General features: G+C 44.8%; 1 protein-coding gene and 1 non-coding gene across 5 annotated transcripts in view; both read right to left on the bottom strand.

The window, feature by feature from the left end:
• Positions 1 to 24,835, bottom strand: part of LOC126272337 (pro-interleukin-16-like) — a 612,371-nt gene that overhangs the window by 150,435 nt on the left and 437,101 nt on the right. The gene's annotated exons all lie outside the window — the stretch shown is intronic.
• On the bottom strand, positions 24,013 to 24,096 carry Trnas-gga (transfer RNA serine (anticodon GGA)). Its single transcript is given in 2 exon segments — positions 24,013 to 24,047; positions 24,057 to 24,096. It is a non-coding gene; the product is annotated as a tRNA-Ser (tRNA).

Genomic DNA, 24,835 nt, shown 5'->3' with positions numbered 1-24,835 from the left:
CCCGCCAAGAAGCAACGATCCGTGTTAGAATTCCAGAGTTCCACTCTAGTCAAGATTCTCGATAAAAAAAAAGTTCGTACACCAGACTCCTAGGGGTCAGCACACTATACTTCTTCGAGGGATCACTGTTTGGTAGTGCTGGAGAAGATTCATCAATTAGCACCCGTCAAATTGCCTGCGAAATGCACCCTTCGAAGAACTTAGGACGTTGTTATGAGCTTAAGTAGTAGCTACAACGTGTAAGTTACTTGTGTCAAGTACACTACTGGCCATTAAAATTGCTACACCAAGAAGAAATGCAGATTATAAACGGGTATTCATTGGACAAATATATTATACTAGAACTGACATGTGATTACATTTTCACGCAATTTGGGTGCATAGATACTGAGAAAGCAGTACCCAGAACAACCACCTCTGCCCATAATAACGGCCTTGATACGCCTGGACAGTTAGCCAAACAGAGCTTGGATGGCGTGTACAGGTACAGCTGCCCATGCAGCTTCAACACGATACCACAGTTCATCAAAAGTAGTGACTGGCGTGTTGTGACGAGCCAGTTGCTCGGTCACCATTGACCAGACGTTTTCAAATGGTGAGAGATCTGGATAACGTGCTGGCCAGGGCAGCAGTCGAACATCTTCTGTATCCAGAAAGGCCCGTACAGGACCTGCAACATGCGGTAGTGCGTTATCCTGCTGAAATGTAGGGTTTCGCAGGGATCGAATGAGGAGTAGAGCCACGGGTCGTAACACGTCTGAAATGTAACGTCCACTGATCAAAGTGCCGTCAATGCGAACAAGAGGTGACCGAGACGTGTAACCAATGGCACCCCATACCATCACACCGAGTATGGCGAAGACGAATACACGCTTCCAATGTGCGTTCACCGTGATGTCACCAAACACGGATGCGACCATCATGATGCTGTAAACAGAACCTGGATTCATCCGAAAAAATGACGTTTTGTCATTCGTGCTCCCAGGTTCGTCGTTGAGTACACCATCGCAAGCGCTCCTGTCTGTGATGGAGCGTCAAGGGCAACGGCAGCCCTGGGTCCGAGCTGATAGTCCATGGTGCTGCAAACGTCGTCGAACTGTTCGTGCAGATGGTTGTTGTCTTGCAAACGTCCCCATCTGTTGACTCAGGAATCGAGATGTGGCTGCACGATCCGTTACAGCCATGAGGATAAGATGGCTGTCATCTGGACTACTAGTGATACGAGGCCGTTGGGATCCAGCACGACGTTCCGTATTACCCTCCTGAACCCACCGATTCCATATTATGCTAACAGTTATTGGATCTCGGCCGGCCGCGGTGGTCTCGCGGTTCTAGGCGCGCAGTCCGGAACCGCGCGACTGCTACGATCGCAGGTTCGAATCCTGCCTCGGGCATGGATGTGTGTGATGTCCTTAGGTTAGTTAGGTTTAAGTAGTTCTAAGTTCTAGGGGACTGATGACCAGAGATGTTAACTCCCATAGTGCTCAGAGCCATTGGATCTCGACCAACGCGAGCAGCAGTGTCGCGATAGTATAACCCGTAATCGCGATAGGCTACAATCCGACCTTTATCAAAGTCGGAAACGTGATGGTACCCATTTCTCCTCCTTACACGAGGCATCACAACAACGTTTCACCAGACAACGCCGGTCAAGTGCTGTTTGTATATGAGAAATCGGTTGGAAACTTTCCTCATGTCAGCACTTTGTAGGTGTGTCACCGGCGTCACCCTTATGTGAATGCTCTAAAAAGCTAATCATTTGCATATCACAGCATCTTCTTCCTGTCGGTTAAATTTCGCGCCTGTAGCACGTCATCATCGTGGTGTAGCAATTTTAATGGCCAGTTGTGTATCTTAGTATCCGACCAATCGTTCCTTACCGCTCGAGTGAAAGTACTCAGTTAGTATCGTCTATCATCAGCAAGATTTTGAATCTAAAGGTAAAGACTCCTTGCATATAAAGAAGAATAAGCAATTATTTAAAAAATGTTGCTTCCAAATTTGGCAGAGAAAATTTCCACCAATAAATAAATAAAAATATAACGTTCATTTGTAGTATTAGTGAATCTCAAGTTTTAGAAACGTATTTTTTTTTTTTTTTTTTTTTTTTTTTTTTTTTTTTTGCCAAAACTGAAAATGTTCACCTATCTAGGCTGTACGATGATTACTGGCTGAGAGCTATGACGGATTTTCTTTTCGCACAACGTACAATAGTCCCAAGAACGGTACACTATCTCCCATTAGCTGCACACAGTACAGTGACTTTAGCAATATTGATGTAAATATACGCAGATGCAGTGGGCGACCTGCAGTATCGACGATATCGCATGCAGTGCAATGCACCCCACTGCTAGCAACGTGATATATGGGTATGTGCGATGAGATGTAAATTGCCCTTGGGGACCGCTTTCCCCTAACGATACTACATGCACGCCAATCTCCCCTCTGTGATTGACGAGGAGCCGTTGGCACAGTCCCTCTTCAAACATTATTGAATAATTTGCTACGTGGCTTTTTATATATGCCTTAACACGCGGACTGAAAAACATGTTTTTCTTAGGGGAAAGAGACCACATTAGGGACATTTTTTAATCTGAGCAATAAAATGGCTTCTCACTTAATGATAATTAGTGATGCACTTTGTAGACTGCATCGTTTTTTAAACATGACTCGTAAGAAAGAGAACACACTTAGCACGTTTTTCAATCTGAGCAGTAAAACGACTTCTTACTTAATGATTATTAATGACGCACTTTGTAGACTGTATTTTGCTTCTGACCGTAAGGCTGTGATAATAAAGTACATTAATACATTATTGTACATTATAAATTATATCCAGATCACTTTAATATTTGTGTTTAAGCTACACACGCCGCTTATATATTTAAAAAGTTCACCATATTTTGTGCCCATATTATACGTAATTATCATACATATGATCGTAATCTACAACAATGGAGTAAATATGCACACGCTACCGGCACATTTAAACCGAGATGGTCCTAAAATCCATGACTTTCTCATTACCTGGAAGTAGCGTGTTAAAGTAGACCACAAAAAAGACTTCGATCCACCAATACGGATTCAATACCAATTTCTATCACCGAGCGAGGTGGCGCAGTGGTTAGCACACTGGACTCGCATTCGGGAGGACGACGGTTCAATCCCGTCTCCGGCCATCCTGGTTTAGGTTTTCCGTGATTTCCCTAAATCGTTTCAGGCAAATGCCGGGATGGTTCCTTTGAAAGGGCACGGCCGATTTCCTTCCCAATCCTTCCCTAACCCGAGCTTGCGCTCCGTCTCTAATGACCTCGTTGTCGACGGGACGTTAAACACTAACCCCCACCACCACCACCACCAATTTCTATCATTATGATTTTTCTGCCATTTTCCCAAAACATACAAAGCGAATCTAACAAAGATTATTCTTAAAACGATGTGATCGGTTGGTTCTTGCATGACTGCCAAGTAAGACATCCTTGTTCTTCTCCAACGTAGAAAAACTAAAACTGCATATAAAACAAAGAAAGGAATCGAAGTACCGGAACTTTTATATGAGGATCAAGTATTACACTAGACTCTCGCTAATCTGGCCCTCAGTAATCCCGCGCACATCCAAAAACAAGAATTATCGTGCGCAACAATGCTTAGTTAAACAATACTTTATGTCTGTATTTGAAATTGTAGCTTTCTTTACAGTTCGGAATCATGTTTTCCTAAGAGTAAACACGTTACGCTAGACCTCAAGCAGAAACTCTAAATTTTAGATAAATGAAATCGAAGTTCTTCGCAGAAAGCCATTGCTACTGTGTCTGGACGAGCAACAATTGATGACATCAAAAAGAAATAAGATGTTATTCGATAGTACTCAACACAAATGGATAGTGAGTTGAGAAAACGGAAGGTTATGTGAGTATGTGAGAATGAAGAACTGGACGTTACCACAATGAAGAGCTGAAGAAAACTGTGCCGAGTTGGATGCAGTAGTGACAACGATGAGCCAGTCAATTCGCAATTATCAATTACTTTGCACACTGATATGTTCCACAACCTTCCAGGAGGAGAAGAAATTGATGATGAAGATATTACTAAGTGGCTGAATGAGGAAAACTGTGATGCGGACCAAACTAGATGAAGAAATAATCAAAAGCGTGCAAGAAAGTAATGATGAAAGTGATAAGAAGAGGACACAGGAGGAGAGAGCATGAAGATTCCTCACACTGCTGGGGCAGAAGCTGTCCTGGAGTACATTATGCACCAACCAGATAGGCCAAGCGGTTCTAGGCGCTTCAGTCTGGAACCGCGCGACCGCTACGGTCGCAGGTTCGAATCCTGCGTCGGGCATGGATGTGTGTGACGTCCTTAGGTTAGTTAGGTTTAAGTAGTTTTAGGTTTAAGTATTTCTAAGTTCTAGGGGACTGATAACCACAGCAGTTAAGTCCCATAGTGCTCAGAGCCATTTGAACAACCAGATACATGCGCTACCGATGTAATGCTTGTAAAGCGGTTGCGTGTTAAAGCATGCCACCGTCGCCTATCACCATTGCGAAAGTTAAAAATTAGGGACATGCTTCATAGTGAGTGATGATGATGGTGATAATTAAGTCCCATACTGCGTAACAGAGCGTAGGGGACGATGCGGGAGACCGCAACGACTGTATGATTACGTACAGTATACACTCAAGGACTAAGTTTTCTTTGAAAATTAATGTATTTTTGGATTTAATAAAGTACATCCTCGATGTTTTAAAATTGTATCCTTCGGTTTAATAAAGTACAGTACAGTATATTCCCTCTGTTTTCAAAATAAATAAAAAACAAAATAAAAGAATAAATTTTCAAACACTCAATAATCCGGCACTTTCGCTAATCCGGCACCCATATGTGCCAGGAATGGCCGGATTAGCGAGAGTCTAGTGTATCTCTGTTGGCCTTTTCGGCCGCGCATTACGGCAACACCTTCGATAGGGCATAGTTGGAAGACTGGAACATTACAAATACCGAATACACCGCGGCATCTCTGTCACAGATCGTACCACCAGGGAATTTACAAGTTGCAGTATTTCAGTAAGAAGTTGGGCACTGTAACTGGCAATGGTTTCAACCGAGCAGCATATGTTGCCGCCAGTCAGGTACAATTGGACTGCACAACAAAATAAAAATTAAGAGTAATGTATCTCGACTCACTCCAAGAAAGGCGGTGGGCGATTTAGCTACTGCTTGCCAAAGAAAAACGTAAGGGAACGTATTCCTTTGAGGCGCCGGCAGGTTAGTCAAGACCTATATCGGAACAAGAATGTTGTCAGATGACGTCAGACTCAAGAAGGACATGGACGCTAACGGCAGCCACGCTGCAGTCAATGCCAGATGGCAGCTCCAATGCTGCGAAACCTCATCGGGACGACTGCGCCGTAACAAATGTCTGTCTTTTACAGAAATGGGCATAGCTCCGACACTAAAACGTGACATGACTGGGCCGGATTGGTCTGTCTCTGTAAAATGTGCTCGTCATGTGACATGGTATGAAACCAGTTACACGTCGTACCTTGCGCAGCTATGATAACGAGTTGAAAGGTTGGGAAAGTAGAGTTTTACGTTCCGTATGCGGCGAGGTAATTACAGACGTAGACGAATCGTAGGAGGATGAGGACGAAACTCGGCCATGAACTTTCTACGGAACCACTCCGGCATTTGCCTTAAGCGATTTCGTGAAAACCTAAATCCGAACAGTTAGACGAGGACTTGAACCGCGATTCTTCCGAGTTCAGTGTCTCACTACGGCGCCGCCTCGCTCCGTAATAAGGAACTGAATCAAGCATGTGACAGTTCCTTGAGTCATCAGTCTTCTGACTGATTTAATGCGGCCCGCCACGAATTCCTCTCCTGTGCCAACCTCATCATCTCAGAGTAACACTTGCAACCTACGTCCTCAATTATCTGCTGGATGTATTCCAATCTCTGTCTTCCTCTACATTTTTTGCCATCTACAGCTCCAACTAGTACCATGGAAGTCAGTCCCTGATGTCTTAACAGATGTACTATCATCCTGTCCCTTTTCCTTTCAGATTCTGCGCAGAAATTTATTCCTCAAATTAAGACCTATGTTTGATATTAGTAACTTCTCTTGGCCAGGGATACCCTTTTTGCCAGTGTGCAAGTCTGCTTTCAATGTCCTCCTTACACCGCCCGTCACTGTTTACTTCACTGCCTTGGTAGCAAAATACCTTAACTTCAACTTCTTCGTGACCATCAATCCTGATGTTAAGTTTCAATACAGAAAATGGAAGGGGCGGACCGCATCTCTGTTAAGAATCTGGGGCCTCAACGGGAGGCCCTGGTGGTCTAATACCGGCCTATTACAATCGAAGTGATAGTCAAAAGAGTCATGGACCAGTTTTCTACATCCTGTACAGTATTTTCGATAGTGGAAGGTTGCTGCCGGCTGGGTTCCGCGATTGCTCGCAGCCATTCAGAAAGCCCGCCGAATCGAGGCCGCAGCGGGACAATTGTAGTTGTGTCGGGCCAACATTAGATGACTATTTCTCATAGATGCAGAAGCACGTGAGGCTTTTGAAAAGTCCGTGCAAAAATAAAAACTATTTACGTGTCCTTTTAGACTTATACACTTTGTTCACTGCTGTTCTAATTTGTTGTTCCCTTCCGAATAATAGGAACAATAGGAATTGTCCAAGTCTGCAGAATAGCTATTAGTTGCTGCAATCACCTCCTCGTTTGAATAAAATCTTTGTCCCGCCAGCCATTTCTTCGAATTGGAGGACAAATAGTAGTCCGAGGGAGCCAAGTCTGGAGAATAGGGGGATGTGAAACGAGTTGGAATCCTATTTCCAATAATTCTGCGACCAGAACTGCTGAGGTGTGTGCTGGTGCATTGTCGTAATGGAAAAGGACTTTTTTGCGGTCCAATGGCCGACGTTTTTCTTGCAACTCTGTTTTCAAACGGTCCAGTAACGATGAATAACATGCACCTGTAATAATTTTACCCTTTTCCAGATAGTCGATGAGGATTATCCCTTGCGAATCCCAAAAGACAGTCGCCATAATCTTTCAATCCGAAAGAATGGTCTTCGCCTTTTTTGGCGCAAATTCTCCCGTGGTAACCTATTGTTTAGATTACTGTTTGGTCTGAGGAGTATAGTAATCCATGTTTCATCCACAGTGACCAAACGACGCTTGAAGTCCTGCGGATTCTTCCTGAACAGCTGAAAACCATCCTTGCAACACTTTACACGATTCCGTTTTCGGTGAAGTGTGAGCAATCGCGGAACCCATCTTACGGATAGCTTTTTCATGTCCAAATGTTTATGCAAAATATTATGTACCAGTTCATCCGAGATGCCCACAGCACTAGCAATCTCACGCACCTTAACTCTTCTGTCATCCATCACAATATCATAGATTTTATCAATGATTTCTGGAGTCGTGACCTCCACAGGGCGTCCAGGACGTTCAGCATCACTTGTGCCCATATAGCCACTCCGAAAATTTTGAAACCACTTATGAACTGTTCTAATCGAAGGTGCAGAGTCACCGTAACGTTTATCAAGCTTATCTTTAGTCTCCTGAGGCAATTTTGCCTTTCATAAAGTAATGTTTAATCACCACACGAAATTATTTTTTCGTCCATTTTTTGATAGTCATTCGACTTTATTGATTCACACAAGGAAATAGACCAATATGGCTGAAACTTGGTGCGGGTTCTTTCCAAAGATGCTAGTAACTAAACATGACCTCGATACGCGCCGGTGATACCATCTCTCGGACTTCGAACGGACTTTTCAAACGCCCCTCGTACTAACTTCTGTGTTCCTTCTTTTTTCCACCCACAGGTTTTCTCTACCTGGCGTTTGCTGCGTCATTCCTTTCTTTTACTTTCTTCTGGGCAATTTTTACAGCAGGCTCGCCGCCCTATGCGGCGCTCTTTGATCTGCCAAGCCGGCTGGACCCCTTGCGCCTACGAACCGAGAGTTCCTGGACTCCTTCTTTTTTGGGTAAGTTGGACTACCTCTTCAACCACCCACAGGTTTTCTCTACCTAGCGTTTGCTGCGTCATTCCTTTCTTTTACTTTCTTCTGGGCAATTTTTACAGCAGGCTCGCCGCCCTATGCGGCGCTCTTTGATCTGCCAAGCCGGCTGGACCCCTTGCGCCTACGAACCGAGAGTTCCTGGACTCCCACGCGCGCTCAGCCAGTGCCGCGCCCTTGGTCCCCTACTGGCAGAAATATTCGGGACGGGGCCCACCCTCGCTACCGATACGGCAGCGGCGGAAGATCACCTTGAGATGCGCGAGAAAACAAAGGCACGGTTGCTGCCGCGGCGAAAGCCGGTAGCGGCGAGCGAGTAAAAAAGCAGCAGGCCTAACAAACAGGCAGCAGCTCAAGGCGATCGGAGGAGTCATCACGAGGCGCCCTTGCCCGTCCCTACAAGGAATACTGTCGTATCACGCCGGCCGGCGCACGCACACCAGCTATAGCCTCAGATATAAAGCTCTCCAGGCACCGCAGTGCGAGAGAGTGAGGGGAAGGAAACCTTTTTAGTAACGTGAATGTTGTTATCGTCGCTATCACGAGGACACACTTTGCGGCAAATGGGGCGCGATTGGTTGATACAGTGGCACTAACATCGCAACTATGAATAGGCGTCTGGAGAAGCTCCATGGTTCAAATGGCTCTGAGCACTATGGGACTTAACATCTGTGCTCATCAGTCCCCTAGAACTTAGAACTACTTAAACCTAACTAACCTAAGGACATCACACACATCCATGCCCGAGGCAGGATTCGAACCTGCTACCGGAGCAGTCGCGCGGTTCCAGACTGAGCGCCTAGAACCGGTAGACCACCGCGGCCGGCTGAGAAGCTGTATGATATGCTTGTAGTTGTCCGGAAGGCAGAAATACTGTATCACATTCAACGAAAAAGGTGTATTAAAAATGTAGGTTAGTCTGACAAAAAAAAGCGGACCAACTGGAAGGGGACGAGAAAACGAAACAAAACTTCACGGTCTGAAAGGATGTGAGATGTTATAATTACGGAGAACTTCGCAGTATAAGCCGACTTGTCAGCATGACATTGTACCCCTCTGTCCTAGATGCATGCATTGATACAGTTGGGAAGGGAGTCTTAAAACCGTCGTATCCTCTTGACATCCAAGATACTGACTCTTGGACATAGTTGACGTGCAATTGGGGACGGATCTTGGGATCTTGACTGGTCACGGAAGTACCTTAACGTCATGCAGACAGTTCATATAGACAAGTGGCACGTGTGGAAGAGCGTTGTCCTCCTGAAAAATGGAACCACGATAACGTCGCAAGAGAGGGAACATATGAGGAAGCAGGATGTCCGAGGCGTTCCACCGAACTGTCGAAGTGCCCTCAGTCACTTCCAGCCGTGACCTGAAGTCATACCTCATGGACCCCATATCATGACGCCAGGACTAACACTGTTATGCCTCTCCAATACATTGAAGATCACAACACCATTCCGAACGAAGCGGCTTGTGTTGTGCTAATGGAAACATACGCAAACCCTTGACTATGATTGTGCTTGCCTCATTGTTCCCATACGGTCCAACGTTGGGTCACTGTCACATTCAAACGTCCCACGGTTTTGTATACTGCACGACTTCCAATAGCTGGTAAAATGGTAAACCAACATGAGGCCCATTCCAAACTGTTGGGTGCCACTCTGGTGGCTGTTCTACCTGTCACAAAGAACTGAAACTCCTATCACTGACACACCCACCGACGGGGTGTGCTCTTATTGTTTCCTGAGACAAGCAGGTCCACAATTCCTGGATATCCTGGAAACTGGCACTGAGACGGAGTTGACGTCCCAATTGGGCCCACCCATATCCAATTGGGGACCGTCTGTGTATCTTACTGGCAACGGCTTTGACACAGAGCGCACTTATCTTCAAAATAATCGACAGGCCGCCAAAATCAATGCCTTCATCCCAATCGATGAACGAATCATTGCCTCTTCCAGGCATAAAACTTGGGGAATGCTTGGCTATCGTGACTTGGAACACTGGTGTGTAGTCTGCTGATCTTATCTGCACTTCCTGGCCATTTTCTTACGACTGATACTTCTATCCACTTGTGGTTTGGATTTAGAAGCGTCCTGGCTGTGCGTGACTACTATTTAGAGATGACAGTCGAGGTAATAGGTCCAAAATATTGTCGAAAGCCACCATATGTCTTGTTTTTATCGACGTCACTGTTAAAGATTCAGAAGAGAGGACGTGATGAGCAACACGTACTATTTTTTAAGTTCCAATATAGTACCAAAACGTACCTTTAGAAACCTAGTATCCTAATTACGAAGAAACTATTATCATGACGAGAAATTCTAACAGCGACAGGCTGTAAAGAGGCGAATAGGTGCCTTCGAGCTGTGGTACTGCTGGAGGATCCTAAGAGGACTGATGCAGCTATTTGGGAGGGGGGGAGGGGGGGCGGAGAACCATGGAAAGGATGCATGGTAAACGACTTCGTATAGAATACATCTCGCCGGCAGTTGCGGACTTGTGGTACAAGTCAATAAAGGCACTGAACAGCAAAGTTGAAAATCGCACTCGATGGTGTATTCGAATCTTAAGACCGAGATAGAGTGCTACGCGGCCTTCCGCCCTAGTAATAATATATGAGGTGGGAGTACTCGTTGCTACTCACAACAGCTTTCTGGGTAGATAAATAAGAGTGATATCAACAGATTCCGCTCTGCATTTTAATTGCTGTCGCTTTCATTAAGCCATTAGAAAGAGCAATATTAAATGAGATCATTAATATCTTGTCGCGTAGCAACTCATCAGACAGATATGTGCAACTCACTTACCGACTGCAATTAAGGGAATCGTATGCTGGAAATTGTATCGTAACAAAAACATTGAGCAGGAGACGCAAATGACACTGCAAATTGTTTTCCTTGGGCGCAGTGATTAATGTGGAGCACTGCCTGACCTGCGTCCGTGAGAGACCAGGATGATTTATTTCGCGCGACAGAAATGGAGCGAGAGGCGAAGCACATCCAGGAATTAGACACCTCCGCAGTGTACCCAACCTACCGTGCATTACGCTAACGAGATTAATACGCCCACGGAAACCTTCATTTTCTGAAACACTGTTTCGAGGCGGCTGGTAACGGCGTTTTCTTATTGGCCATGATCTCCCACCCACCTCACCCCCGTTACTTTGTTTTCGCGATCAAGGATGTGGTGTCCGATAAACCAACGAACAATGCAGAGTCCAAACTCTTGACTGAAATGGCGCTGACTCAATTTTCTTCCGACATGAGCCAGCGAGTTCTTAATGCATGAGGTACGGGGAAATTATTCAGGCTTCGCACTCTGTAGTATAATATAGCTTTCCTTCCACTTAAATTTCGCTCCATTATCGTACCATATGCCTGCACTAATGAAGTTCACTTCAGAGACTTTCGATTGATTAGAGTATGTTCTCCATTTATTTCTATTCTTTTCGTATTCGTATACTTTCCGTCTAATTTATTCGATAAATGCTGTTACACATATCGTATTTGAGTTCTCTGACCTAACTTTATATCATTTACTGGGTTGAGGTGGGGTTAAGGGCGGAATATTCCATCCAACTGCGGCGTTTGGTTGATACTATTTCTCTGCCTTTGATTATCTTTGTTGTTTTATTTCTTAATCTGTTTTTCTAATTCTGTAACAAGTAGCTTGTCCATTTCATTTAACAGTTCCTCCGAGGCTTTCTCATTACCGAAAAGTTAGAATTGTCATATGTGCCCCTTTTCAGGCACACAGACACGTTTTTGTTCCTGAAACATACAAACGAAATTTTAGGAATTTATTGGCAAGTAAGAAATGAACGAATATTCTGTGGTGAACAACATCGAGATGCCAGTTAATAAGTAGTAAGCGTAAACCGGAAACATGTCGTACACATCGTTAAGCACCTACTTTTCTTCTTCCACATTTAGGAAACGAACGTATGGCAAGATGCGCTGCTCTTCCTAGGATATTCCTGCCTTTATTACAACACTATCCCTATTTTTTATTCTCTTCAAATGGCTCTAACCACTATGGGACTTAACATCTGAGGTCATCAGTCCCCTAGACTTAGAACTACTTAAACCTAACGACATCACGCACATCCACGCCCGAAGCAGGATTCGAACCTGTAACAGTAGCAGCCGCGTAATTCTGGACTGAAGCGCCTAAAACCGCTCGACCACAGCGGCCGGCTTTTATTCTCTATAGCATGCAATTTATTCGTAAACTCTCTCACAAATTTCATCCACAAACAATGCTCAGAGGAGAGTTAGATGTCAGACTAAGATTCACTAGAAGATACTTCAGGAAGAAGTATGTAGTTTACAAAACGTAGTTTGACTCACACGTAACTACTGCTCATCATTATGGGACAAACCAGATAGGGTTGATAGATGAAATGGAGAATATTCTAAGAAGAGCAGCGCGTTTTGTCACTGGTTCGATTAATAGGCGTGACAACGTAACCTACATGCTCATCTAACTCTAGTGACAGTCGCTAAAACTGAGGTGTTGTACATCAGGGTGAGGTTTAGTGTTTAGACTCAGAGAACATACTTTTCTTTAAAAATCAACTAGTATTTTGTACGACTTCGTACACAACAGTAAGGAGAGATGGGCTACAGGGTGGTGCTACACCTGTCCTAGCAGGTAAGATGGACAGGTGCAGAAACAATTAGCGAACAAGTTAACACAGTAAACAGAAGATTTATTTGACTGGTAATTATCCAAGTGTACGAAGACTCATTACAAATAATGCAGTAAGAAATAATGTCCAGCTCTCAATGTCAATAAGGAGAGGCTGTCTGAACTAAAGAACAAACGATGGTGTCGTAGTCGAGACTAAGCGACATCTGTGAAGCAACACGTAGCGAAGAGGCCTTGGAGTGCAAGTGTGGCTGCCGCCGGCCGGCCTATGTTGGAGCGGCAGTGGGCGCTTGTGGTACGGACCTGCTAGGGGTGTGGCTAAGTGCACCATTGGGTTCGTCGGATCCCGCACAACTGCTGTTGGTGTCTGACGGAAATTTGCAATTCTGTTGCTAACTCTGATACCTGTGGGGTGGTATTGATACGTGATACGACAATTAGTATACTGCATTCTTCCTACGTAAATCTCGCGTAAAGACCATGAACATACAACTAGAGGTGTACTACAGCCTAGTTTACACGACGATACTAGGTTGCAGGCAAACTGCACTACCGGCCACTGCGCATACCCGCCAGCGCGTTTGCTCAACTCGTCGGTGAAACTAAACACTTTCGGCGTGTTACAACTTTGGCGACACTAGTTGCGTGAGTTTTGAGGTTATGTGTGTTCGTAGAGTGCAGACGAACTGAAATATGATGTGGGGAGCGGAGAATAATGTTCGCTTTTTGGATATCTATGTTTTGCATAGGTGTTGTGGGATTTCAGTGATGTTGATTACAAAAATAAACAACATATTGCTGCCACTGAGACCGTCATGTTCGATCATAACATAGATGGTTTGACAGAACCTGAGCTGCAGGGCAAAATTTATGGAGTTAGAAGCACATACACAGCTGAATTAAGAAAAATACAAGCAAGTGTAACTCTAGCGGTGGCAATGCTCTCGTCTACAAGACTAAAATCCCGTGGTTCGAGTTGGCCAACTCTTTGTTTAGGAATACTGACAGGAGGGAAGGCTACACAAATTCAAGAAACTGCATTCTTCATGCAACATTCATCGATTTAAAACATCGCTGCAGTGCTCCCCATTCACATACGTTAGAATTTTGAAATATTGCCACTGTACAGATCTATCTTCAAGAGAGTAGTTTGCAAACCATTCTCTTCTCAACGCGGCCTGCTTCGAATAAGTATTGTTGCTAAAGTCAATAATTATTACTGTTAATATTTATTGGCGTTAATGAAATAATGTCATCATCAACAACAAAAACCGTATCTTATAGCATGCCGAGTGTTCTCGATTGTAATGCAAGCAATATGATACCTAATTTTAGTTCTGGCGACAGTGTTTCATGCATTGCAGTACCATTGTTCCTTATCGCATAATAAGATAATTAAAAGAACTTCTTGGATCTTCCGTTATAAATCATTTCAGCTAGGATGGTGAGCAACCGAGCCGACGTCTTTTCTTCATCCAGTCACGAATCGAAACACGTTTCTTATTTTTTTCTCATGCAGCAATTCCACACAACAGGTTTAAACTCCATCACAACTTGAGCGACGTGCAGCTGCCAAAACTTTCACTTCAGCCACGACAAGTGTATACTGGTGTGGCCGTTTCTACAATCATATATGAAACCACTTGCGTACAACTCAATCCACGCAACGAGTGGCGTAAACCAATGTCGTCGTGTAAACTATGCTTAATAGTCGCTGTTCCAGCGCAGCATTCCTGACTGTTTCAGAAGAGGGGGTACGTGACAGTGGTTCCTTAGGTATCCTCCGCCACTCACCGTTTGCTTGCTTACGGAGTATAGGCGGATATGAACATGAAGCATGGTTTCAAACGTTCAAGTCTGGGGCAGGAACGAGTTACTCTGTGCTGAGGCAATGGTCTATAAACCTACCTTTCTATTTTATCGCTAGCTCAGAGAGTAATGGGCGATACGGCTTCTGTGCTATGTACTCTGACTCTACAAGAGGGAGAGTAGCTGTTAAGACACAAGGAACGCGCCACGCACATGTTAGAGGCGAGTTTCGGTGGCGCTCGCTGGGACATTGGGAGAAGTGGCTGGTAGCCGGTGACGGCTGTGACGGTCGCCGCGCGAGTCCGCTGATTGGATTCCCCGCGATAGCAATCACTGGGAATTAGAATCCCGTCCGCGGCGCTAATTTACTGCCAGGCCAGCCGCGCGTATCAAACGCCGTCAGCTCGTGACGTCTCGTCCGCGACAAAACAAACAGGCTGCCTTCCATATCTTGGCGAACAGTTGAGTAATCGGCCTCCCTTTTGTCCCCCGCGAGACTGGAATACGATATGCAAAGAAGGCGGTCGGTTCCATTCAAACGTAACAGTGTAGAGCGTGACAAAGCTGAATCTGTAATAATGATCTTCTAAATCTACATTCGTTTTCCTAAGGTAATTCTATGTGCGTACTTAAAGCTATATGTTCTGTTCAGATATTTACCAGTTCCGTTCACGAACTGACCGCATAAAGGAAGACATTTGTATGTACATCTCATGCTGTCAGTAATCTAATTTGATGTTTACGATCACTAATGAAGGGAGTGACACAGGGTTGTAACCTCTCCCCGATATTATTCAATCTGTATATTGAGCAAGCAGTAAAGAAAACAAATTCGGATCAGGCATTAAAATCCATGGACAAGAAATAAAAATTTTGAGGTTCGCCGATGCCATTGTAATTCTATCAGAGACAGCAAAGGACTTGGAGAAGCAGTTGAACGGAATGGACAGTGTCTTGAAAGGAAGATTAAGATGAACACCAACAAAAGCAAAACGAGGATAATGGAATGTAGTCGAATTAAGTCGGTTGATGCTGAGGGAATTAGATTAGGAAATGAGTTTTGCTATTTGGGGAGCCAAATAACTGATGATGGCCGAAGTAGAGAGGATATAAAATGTAGACTGGCGTTTCTGAAGAAGAGAAATTTGTTAACATCGAGTATAGATTTAAGTGTCAGGAAGCTGTTTCTGAAAGTATTTGTATGGAGTGTAGCGCTGTATGGAAGTGAAACATGGACGATAAATAATTTGAACAAGAAAAGAATAGAAGCTTTCGAAATATGGTGCTACAGAGGAATACTGAAGATTAGACGGGTAGATCACATAACTAATGACGAGGTACTGAAAAGAATTGGGGAGAAGAGAAATTTGTGGCACAACTTGACTAGAAGAAGGGATCGGTTGATAGGACATGTCCTGAGGCATCAAGGGATCACCAATTTAGTATTGGAGGGCAGTGTGGAGGGCAAAAACCGTAGAGGGAGACCAAGAGATGAATACACGAAGCAGATTCAGAAGGATGTAGGTTGCAGTAGGTACTGGGAGATGAAGGAGCTTCCACAGGATAGAGTAGCATGGACAGCTGCATCAAACCAGTCTTAGGACTGAAGACCACAACAACAACAATAATAATCATATTACGTTGCTTCCAGCTTTGAGCATTCCTTCCGCTTTGACGCTACTTCGGCAGCTTGCGTGGTAATTGTACAGTTCTTTTAAGTTGAAGTAGCGTCTCATTTGCAATTGCCCTTCTAGGACTAATGACGATATCTTGGCACCAGCTATAATCCATTAATTAGATAACATTGTCAATGATGACAGACCAATATCGCAACAAAAAAAACAGTCGACGTCACTTTCGCGCCCTTCACTCTGGGCCCATTTTCTCGTAAGAAGCGACTGCATGGAGGTTACATTAGACATATTTTGTAAATTATTAAATAGTTAATTTTAGATTATTTCCATAACTTCTATTAGCACAGTGGTCTCATGCTCGAGGGTCACTCCAAAAGAAATGAACACTATTTTTGTAAAAGTACAGTTTTCATTCTACATGAGTGAAAGTTTTACAGTGTGTAGATACATCCTTCCCGGTTTTTTTCAAACTTAGTTCAACCTGTTCCCGTGAGTGGCGCCGTCACAGCATGTTTTCGACATGGCTGCTACAATTGACGTTCGTCAGAAGCAACGTGCTGTCATAGAATTCCTGTGCTGTGAAAACGAGACAGTGAGAAACATCCACAAGAGGTTGAAAAAGGTGTATGGAGATGCTGCTGTCGATCACAGTACAGTTAATCGGTGGGCAAGCAGGTTACGTGATGAAAGCGGGAGCGGCAATATTGAGGATTGTCCTCGCAGCGGCAGGCCTCGTACTGCACACACTCCAGACAAGGTGCAGAGAGTTAACGGATTGGTGACTGCTGACAGACGCATCATAGTGAACGAATTGTCACGCTACGCTGGGAGAGGGGAAGGAAGTGTTTGCAGAATTAAGTGTTGGCGTTAAAAAAGGTTTGTGCCAGGTGGGTTCCCAGTATGTTGACAGTGGCTCACAAAGAAACAAGGAAAACGGTATGCAGCGAACTTTTGGAACAGAACGAGAATGGTGGGGATGAATTTCTTGGAAGAATTGTGACAGGTGATGAAACATGGCTCCATCATTTTCCACCAGAGACGAAGAGGCAATCAATGGAGTGGCATCATACAAACTCACCCAAGGAAAAAAAAATTAAAAACCACACCTTCTGCTGGAAAAGTTATGGCTACGGTGTTTTTCGATTCCGAAGGACTCTTGCTTGTGGACATCATGCCAAGTGGAACCACCATAAATTCTGATGCATGTGTGACGACACTGAAGAAACTTCAATCTCGACTGAGTCATGTTCGACACATAGGGAAAAGCAGGATGTTTTGCTGTTGCACGACAATGCACGGCCACGTGTCAGTCAAAAAACCATGTAAGCGATCACAAAACTCGGATGGACAACACTGAAACACCCGCCTTACAGTCCTGACCTGGCTCCATGTGACTATCACCTCTTTGAGAAACTGAAAGACTCTCTTCGTGGAACAATGTTTGAAGATGATGAATCCCTTGTGCACGCAGCCAAACAGTGGCTTCAACAGGTTGGTCCAGAATTTTACCGTGCGGGTATACAGGCTCTGGTTCTAAGATGGCGTAAGGCAGTTGAGAGGGATGGAAATTATGTGGAGAAATGAAAATATTGTTCCTAAAGGATATATCTACACAGTGTAAAAATTTCAAACATGTAGAATAAAAGATGGGTTAAAAATAGTGCGTATTTCTTTTGAAGTGACCCTCGTATTAATTAAATGTCACCCCACAGGCGCCAGAAAGTTGATAACCGAACTGTAAGTTCCGTCCGACGCCGATAGCAGTTGCGCAGGATCTAGCAGACCCAATGGTGCGTGCCTGCTGCGCCACGCATCCAGTAGCTCTGGACTATAAGCGCCCTCTGCCAATTGCGATATAGGACGGCCGGCGGAAGCCGTTCACGCCACTCGTGCTCGTAGCCTCTTTGAAACGACACCATCTTTCGTGTTCAGTACAGAGACCCTCATCGTTGTTCACATTATGATAGCTAGGTGTATTTTTAATGAGTCTTCGTACACTTCGCGAAATACAAGTCAAATAAATCTTCTGTTTGCTGTGGTAACTTGCTTGCTGACCATTTCTGCCCCTGTCCAGCTTTCCTACGACGACATTTGCTGCACCACTTTGCAGCCCATCTCTCCTCACCCTTGTGTAAGAAGACTTACACAGCAAGAATTTTGCTGTTGTGCTCTTCAGTCCTGACACTAGAATGATGCATATCTCTACGCTAGCCTAGCTTGCACAAGCCCCTTCACCTCTGCGTAACTCCTATAAGCTACGTCCATTTGAACTTGATAATGCAGACAAGCCTTAGTCTTCCTCAACAATTTGTACTAGCCGAGCGGTTTAAGGCGGTGCAGTCATGGACTCTGCGGCTGATCCCGACGGAGGTTCGAGTCCTCCCTCGGGCATAGGTGTGTAAGCTTAGGGACTGATGACCTTAGCATTTAAGTCCCATAAAACTTCACACACATTTGAACATTTTTTGAATTTTTACTACCTCGACCACACTTCCTTCCATTACCAAACTGATGATTTCCTCGTATCTCAGGACGTAACAACCGATACCTCTTTCAGGTCAAATTATGCTGTAAATTTCTTTTCACCCCATTTCGATTCACTACCTAAAAATGGTTCAAATGGCTCTGAGCACTATGGGAGTTTACATATAGATTTTAGAACTACTTAAACCTAACTAACCTAAGGACATCACACACATCCATGCCCGAGGCAGGATTCGAACCTGCGACCGTAGCGGTCGCGCAATTCCAGACTGAAGCGTCTAGAACCGCTCGGCCACGCCGAGCGGCGATTCACTACCTATATTAATTCTTTGATCCGCCCATGCAATACTGAGCACTGTTCTGTAACTCGACATTTCAAAAGTTTCTATTCTCCTCTCGGTTGAACAGTTTATCGATCACGATTCGTTTCTGTAAAAGGCTACACTCGAGAGAAATACGTTCAGCCGATGTTTTCAAACAGTTACATTTTAATTCCATGTTAACAAATTTATCTCTTTCAGAAAAGCTTTCCTTTTTGTTGCCACTCAGTATTTTTTACTCACCCTACTTTGGACACTGTAATTATTTTACTGCCCCAACAGCAAAAGTTTCCGACTACTTTTGACTCACTTCCTAATCTAACTTTATCAGCGTCGTCTGATTGAATTCAACTACATGCCATCCCCTTTGTTTTACTTTTGTTGGTGTAATCTCTTTTAGCTGGCCGCAGTGGCCGAGCGGTTCTAGCGCTTCAGTCTGGAACCGCGCGACCGCTACGCTCACATGTTCGAATCCTGCCTCGGGCATGGATGTGTGTGATGTCCTTAGGTTAGTTAGGGTCAGTTGGTTCTAAGTTCTAGGGGCCCGATGACCGCAGCAGTTAAGTCCCATAGTGCTCAGAGCCATTTCTTAGTAATCTCTTTCCAAAGCACAATTATCATAGCAATACAATGAAGAAAGGTAATGCCACCTGAGCAGAACATGTTCGAAACGCGCAGCAGTATATATAAGCAATGTGACGGGGGCAGTACAAGACAGTAACAGTCACGATAAGCACGCACAGTCCAGGGATGGAGAAAACCGACCGGTTAAAACCGATAATGGTATTTTATTTCTGAATAACCGATATTTTTTGGTCTCGGTTGTACAAGTGTTTTTTATTTTGTAATAATAACCGAGCAACTAAACCGAAATCTCAATTAGTCATAGCAGCAATGCTAAAATTTTCTATTTCTCAATATAGCTTTAAAAAAAAGGAATAATTTTATTCGTAACATTTGCAGTGGTTTGAAATATTGCATTATTATAGAAAACGAGAAAAGCTAGTGCTATTTTAACAAGAACGCTGACAGAAACGAGCAAGAACTGGCACAGCATCGATGACACAATTATGTCCCTGTTGCCAAGTGTCGGGCTCAAGATACGCGTGTACGTGTAATGTACAAGACGTGGCCCAAGCTGGTCTAAACGACAGTTTCTCGCTGTCGTCGCCGGACTTCCGTTGTATTATAGAATGGCACCAAGCCGGAAATATCTTCACGAAGTGACGTTAACTATGAAGTGCAATACTTGATTTACTTAAAAGATTACGAGAAAAGATAACAACAATTCATTCATAGTATACAATAAGAACAGTAGGTAAGTGATCTGCTGTCTGTGTCTGCATGATATGCTTTTATCTGCGTGTAGCTCTTGGAAACGGAAAAATTAATACGAAAAGCAAGAGTTCTTCAACATCAGTTTTCATTATTTAGCAATGATTATTCGTAATGGCCAAGTAGTGGTACGATTCCCGATTACAACATGATTTTTCAGCACAGTTTAAAAAACTCAGGATTTAATAAGAGGAAAATTGGTTATTTTTTGTAGCATTCAACCACTTATCACTTTTCGAGGAAAGCAGTGAACGGTGGACGGACAAAGTTTGCTTTCATTTGCCTATTTATTTTAATAGCCGCGAGGTTTGAGGCGCCATGTCATAGATGGCGTGGCAGCTCCCGCCGGCGGTTCGAGTCCTCCCTCGGGCATGTGTGTGTGTGTGTGTGTGTGTGTGTGTGTGTGTGTGTGTGTTGTTACGAGGGGCGTTTGAAAAGTCCGTGCAAAGTCCCAGAGATGGCACCACCGGCGGTGTGGAGGTCATGTTTAGTTTGTAGCATCTTTGGAAACAACGCACACCAAATTTCATCCTTACTGGTCTATTTATTTGTGTTTGGCATTCCTGTGAATCGAGGAAGTCGAGTGGTTGTCAAAAAATGGACGAAAAAGAATTTCGTGTGGTGATTAAACATTTCTTTATGAAAGGCAAAACACCTCAGGAGACTAACGAGAAGCTTGATAAACATTACGGTGACTCTGCACCTGATTAGAACAGTTGTTTCAGAATTTTCGGAGTGACTATATGGACACAAGTGATGCTGAACGTTCTGGACGAACTGTGTAGGTTAAAGACTCCAGAAATCATTGATAAAGTCCATGATACGGTGATGGATGACAGAAGAGTTAAGGTGCGTGAGATTGCTGTGGGCATCTCGAACGAACGGGTACATAATATTTTGAATAAACATTTGGACAAGAAAAAGCTATCCGCAAGATGGGATTCCGCGATTGCTCACGCTTGACCAAAAACGGAATCGTTTGAATTGTTGCAAGGATTGTTTGCAGCTGTTCAGGAAGAATCCGCAAGACTTTAACCGTCGTTTCGTCACTGTTGCTGAAACATGCGTACATTACTATACTCCAGAGACCAAACAACAATCTAAACAATAATGGGTTACCAAGGGAGAATCTGCTTCAAAAAATGCGAAGACCATTCCTTCGGCCGGATAGGTTATGGCGACTGTCTTCTGCGACTAGCAAGGGATAATCCTCATCGACTATCTGGAAAAGGGTAAAACTATTACCGGTGCATATTATTCATCGTTATTGTACCGTTTGAGCCGGCCGGAGTGGCCGAGCAGTTCTAGGCGCTACAGTGTGGAACCGCTAGACCGCTATGGTCTTAGGTTCGAATCCTGCCTCGGGCATGGATGTGTGTGATGTCCTTAGGTTAGTATGGTTTAAGTAGTTCTGGGGACTGATGACCTTAGAAGTTAAGTCCCATAGTGCTCAGAGCCATTTGAACCATTGTTTTATTTTACCGCTTGAAAAACGAGCTGAAAAAAAAATCCGGCGATTGGACGGCAAAAAACTTCTTTTCCATCACAACAATGCACCAGCACACAACGGAGCCGTTGTAGTCGCAAAATTATTGTAAATAGGATTCCAACGCGTTTCACATCCCCCCTATTCTCCAGGCTTGGCTTCCTCGGACTACTAATTGTTCCCCAATTCGAATAAATGGCTGGCGGACAAAAATTTTATTCCAACGAAGTGATTGCAGCAAGTAATAGCTATTTTGGAGACTTGGACAATTCCTAATATTCGGAAGAGAACAACAAATTAAAACAGCGTTGGACGAAGTGTATGTCTCTCGTAGATAAAGTAGCATTTAAGTCTAGGGATCGATGATCTCAGTAGTTTGGTCCCTTAGCAATTAACACATATCTGAACTTGTTTTTTAATATTTTGATTCTATGCATCTTGAAAATGAGAGAGTGAAATTTTTTCGATCTTTGTTCGATTTCTCCGGCTTTTTTTTCCCCCAGGAAATACGAGTAATAGGAATAACAAAAACCGAAAATAAGTTACTTCAGAAACCGGTTATTTTGATACATATATCCACCATCCCTAACTCAGTCACAGTGGCCACGGTCAAAGACAATGACATTTCCACTAGACGAATCTCGCAGTTCCCGAGTGCAGAGTTATTGTCTACGGAATTACGGCGCCATTGGAATGACGCCGCTTACTACGCTGTAATACCCCCGACTGCGGGTGGTAGCGACCTACAGCAGACAGTGGAGGCTGGTCGGTGCACGTGGCGGCAGAAACCAGACACCGTCTGGGGGCCGGGCGCTGCGGGCGGAGCGCTGTCCCCAGTGAAGCACAGACACCCGCCTGGGGGCTCCGCCCACCGGTCACGTCACTTCCGGCAATAACTTTCTCGTCACTCGCTTCGCTCGCATTTATTAGGCGACACTTCCGCCAGCTGTCAGCCGGAATAAATCTGCCTCCTCGCGGCCATTGTGCTTTTTAAATCACCTGCAGCGGCATAAGCAAGTGCTTCCACGTATCTCGCGGCCGCAAGGGACGGTCCACTGGCTGCGTCAATCGAGTGAAGCGGCTGGTCTCACCCGAGCAGAAAACAGTCCCCTCAGTACTCAGAAAACTAGAGACGGCCTGTCAGTTCTTTCATTTATAGGGAAGCGCACACTGCCCGTACAAAAAGTTCCGAGACTGATTTTATTCCTGGCGAGTAACCGATGTCCAGCGGAGTAACTACGGCGGCAGCTTAAAATACGAATGTAAAAAGCAGGTGTGCTTTCGACTGGTCACACCGGTCGGAGTGGCCGTGCGGTTCTAGTCGCTACAGTCTGGAGCCGAGCGACAGCTACGGTCGCAGGTTGGAATCCTGCCTCGGGCATGGATGTGTGTGATGTCCTTAGGTTAGTTAGGCTGAAGTAGTTCTAAGTTCTAGGCGACTGATGACCTCAGAATTTAAGTCGCATAGTGCTCAGAGCCATCGACTGGTCAGCAGTGAGTGAGCAGGCATTGTTAAATAGTGGATGTACCTACGTAGAGTGTCAACATTGTGCCACAAATCGCAATGAAGCAACAAACTGAACCTCTTTAAATCAATAGTGTTGAAGACGAGGAAAGTGTGTGCAAGGTTTGTCCCGCACACCGTGACTTAGTATCTCTCTCTCTCTCTCTCTCTCTCTCTCTCTCTCTCTCTCTCTCTCTCTCTTTCTCTGGGTGGAGAAAAATTGTGTCACGAAATTTTAACCAAGGATAGCTGATGCCAGTAGGAACCAAAATTACTAGTATGTAGGTCGACAACGCACCGTTTTTAAACTACGGAAACTTGGCGCCCCGCGCTCCGATTGGCTGTGGGATTGCTCTGTTGCGTTCGTCGGTTGACAGGCAACGCTATGGTTGTCGGTTCACACGTAAAAAAATGTCTCTCGCCCCGTCACTGCCCCAACGTGATACGCACACCTGTCGTATAGGGTTTGCTGTTTGTCTCCACCTCACGTCGGGGGCATTCGCACGTAGTCTTCGCTTCGGAGCACACACACGTCACCTGCTATAATTCATACAGTAAGCATGGCGGCACACTATTCGTTTGAAGAACAACGAGGTACGGTTTTTGTTTATGGACTAGCCAACGGTAATGTAAATGGTTCAAATGTCTTTGTGTACTATAACACTTAACTTCTGAGGTCATCAGTCCCCTAGAACTTGGAACTAGTTAAACCTAACTAACCCAAGCACATCACACACACCCATGCCCGAGGCAGGATTCGAACCTGCGACCGTAGCGGTCTCGCGGCTCCAGACTATAGCGCCTAGAACCGCTCGGCCACCCAGGCCGGCGACGGTAATGCACTTGAAGCTCGACGGCTGTGTAAGGAACTGTACCCAGTAAGATGCCACCCACACCCGCAAACGTTAACAGCAATTCACCAGCGACTTGGCGAAACAGGCTCGTTAGCGGGATATCATGGTGATTCTGGAATACCTCGAACACGACGGGATGCAGCATTTGGAGAGACCTAGAGCGCTTGGAGGAAGCACCTACGACAAGTACTCTAGCGATTGGACACGACATGGGGGACACTCATCAGCTAGTCTGGGAGGTTTTGAGGGATGACGGCCAGCATCCATTTAGTTTCCACCCTGTCCAAGTTCTAAATCCTGTTGCGGACTATAAACACAGGCTACGGTTTTCCCAGCCATTGCGTGGTTTATCGACAAGTGCACTTTCCATAGGGATGGTCTTCACAACACTCGAAACGTTCATTATTGGGCAAGGGAAAATCTTCTCGTCACGTACGTCCACGGACACCAGGAACGATTTTCCCTCAACATTTGGGCAGGCATTGTGGGTGACCATCTGATTGGGCCGGTCCATCTACCTCCTCGACTTACCGGGGCATATAAACTTCACTTTTTGCAAAAAACTCTACCCGACTTGCTGGAAGATGCTACGGTGGTTGCAACATGATGAGGCGCCCGCATGGTAACAGTCGTGCTGTGCGCAGATATTTAAATGAACTCTTCGATGACCGGGTAATTGGCAGAGGTGCTCACAGGACATGCCCCCGCGAT

This window comes from Schistocerca gregaria, chromosome 5 (genome assembly GCF_023897955.1).
Source record: "Schistocerca gregaria isolate iqSchGreg1 chromosome 5, iqSchGreg1.2, whole genome shotgun sequence".
Classification (NCBI taxonomy): Eukaryota; Metazoa; Arthropoda; class Insecta; order Orthoptera; family Acrididae; genus Schistocerca; species Schistocerca gregaria.
The sequence above is the reverse complement of the archived record's forward strand: the minus strand, read 5'-3'. Positions and strand labels throughout refer to the sequence as shown.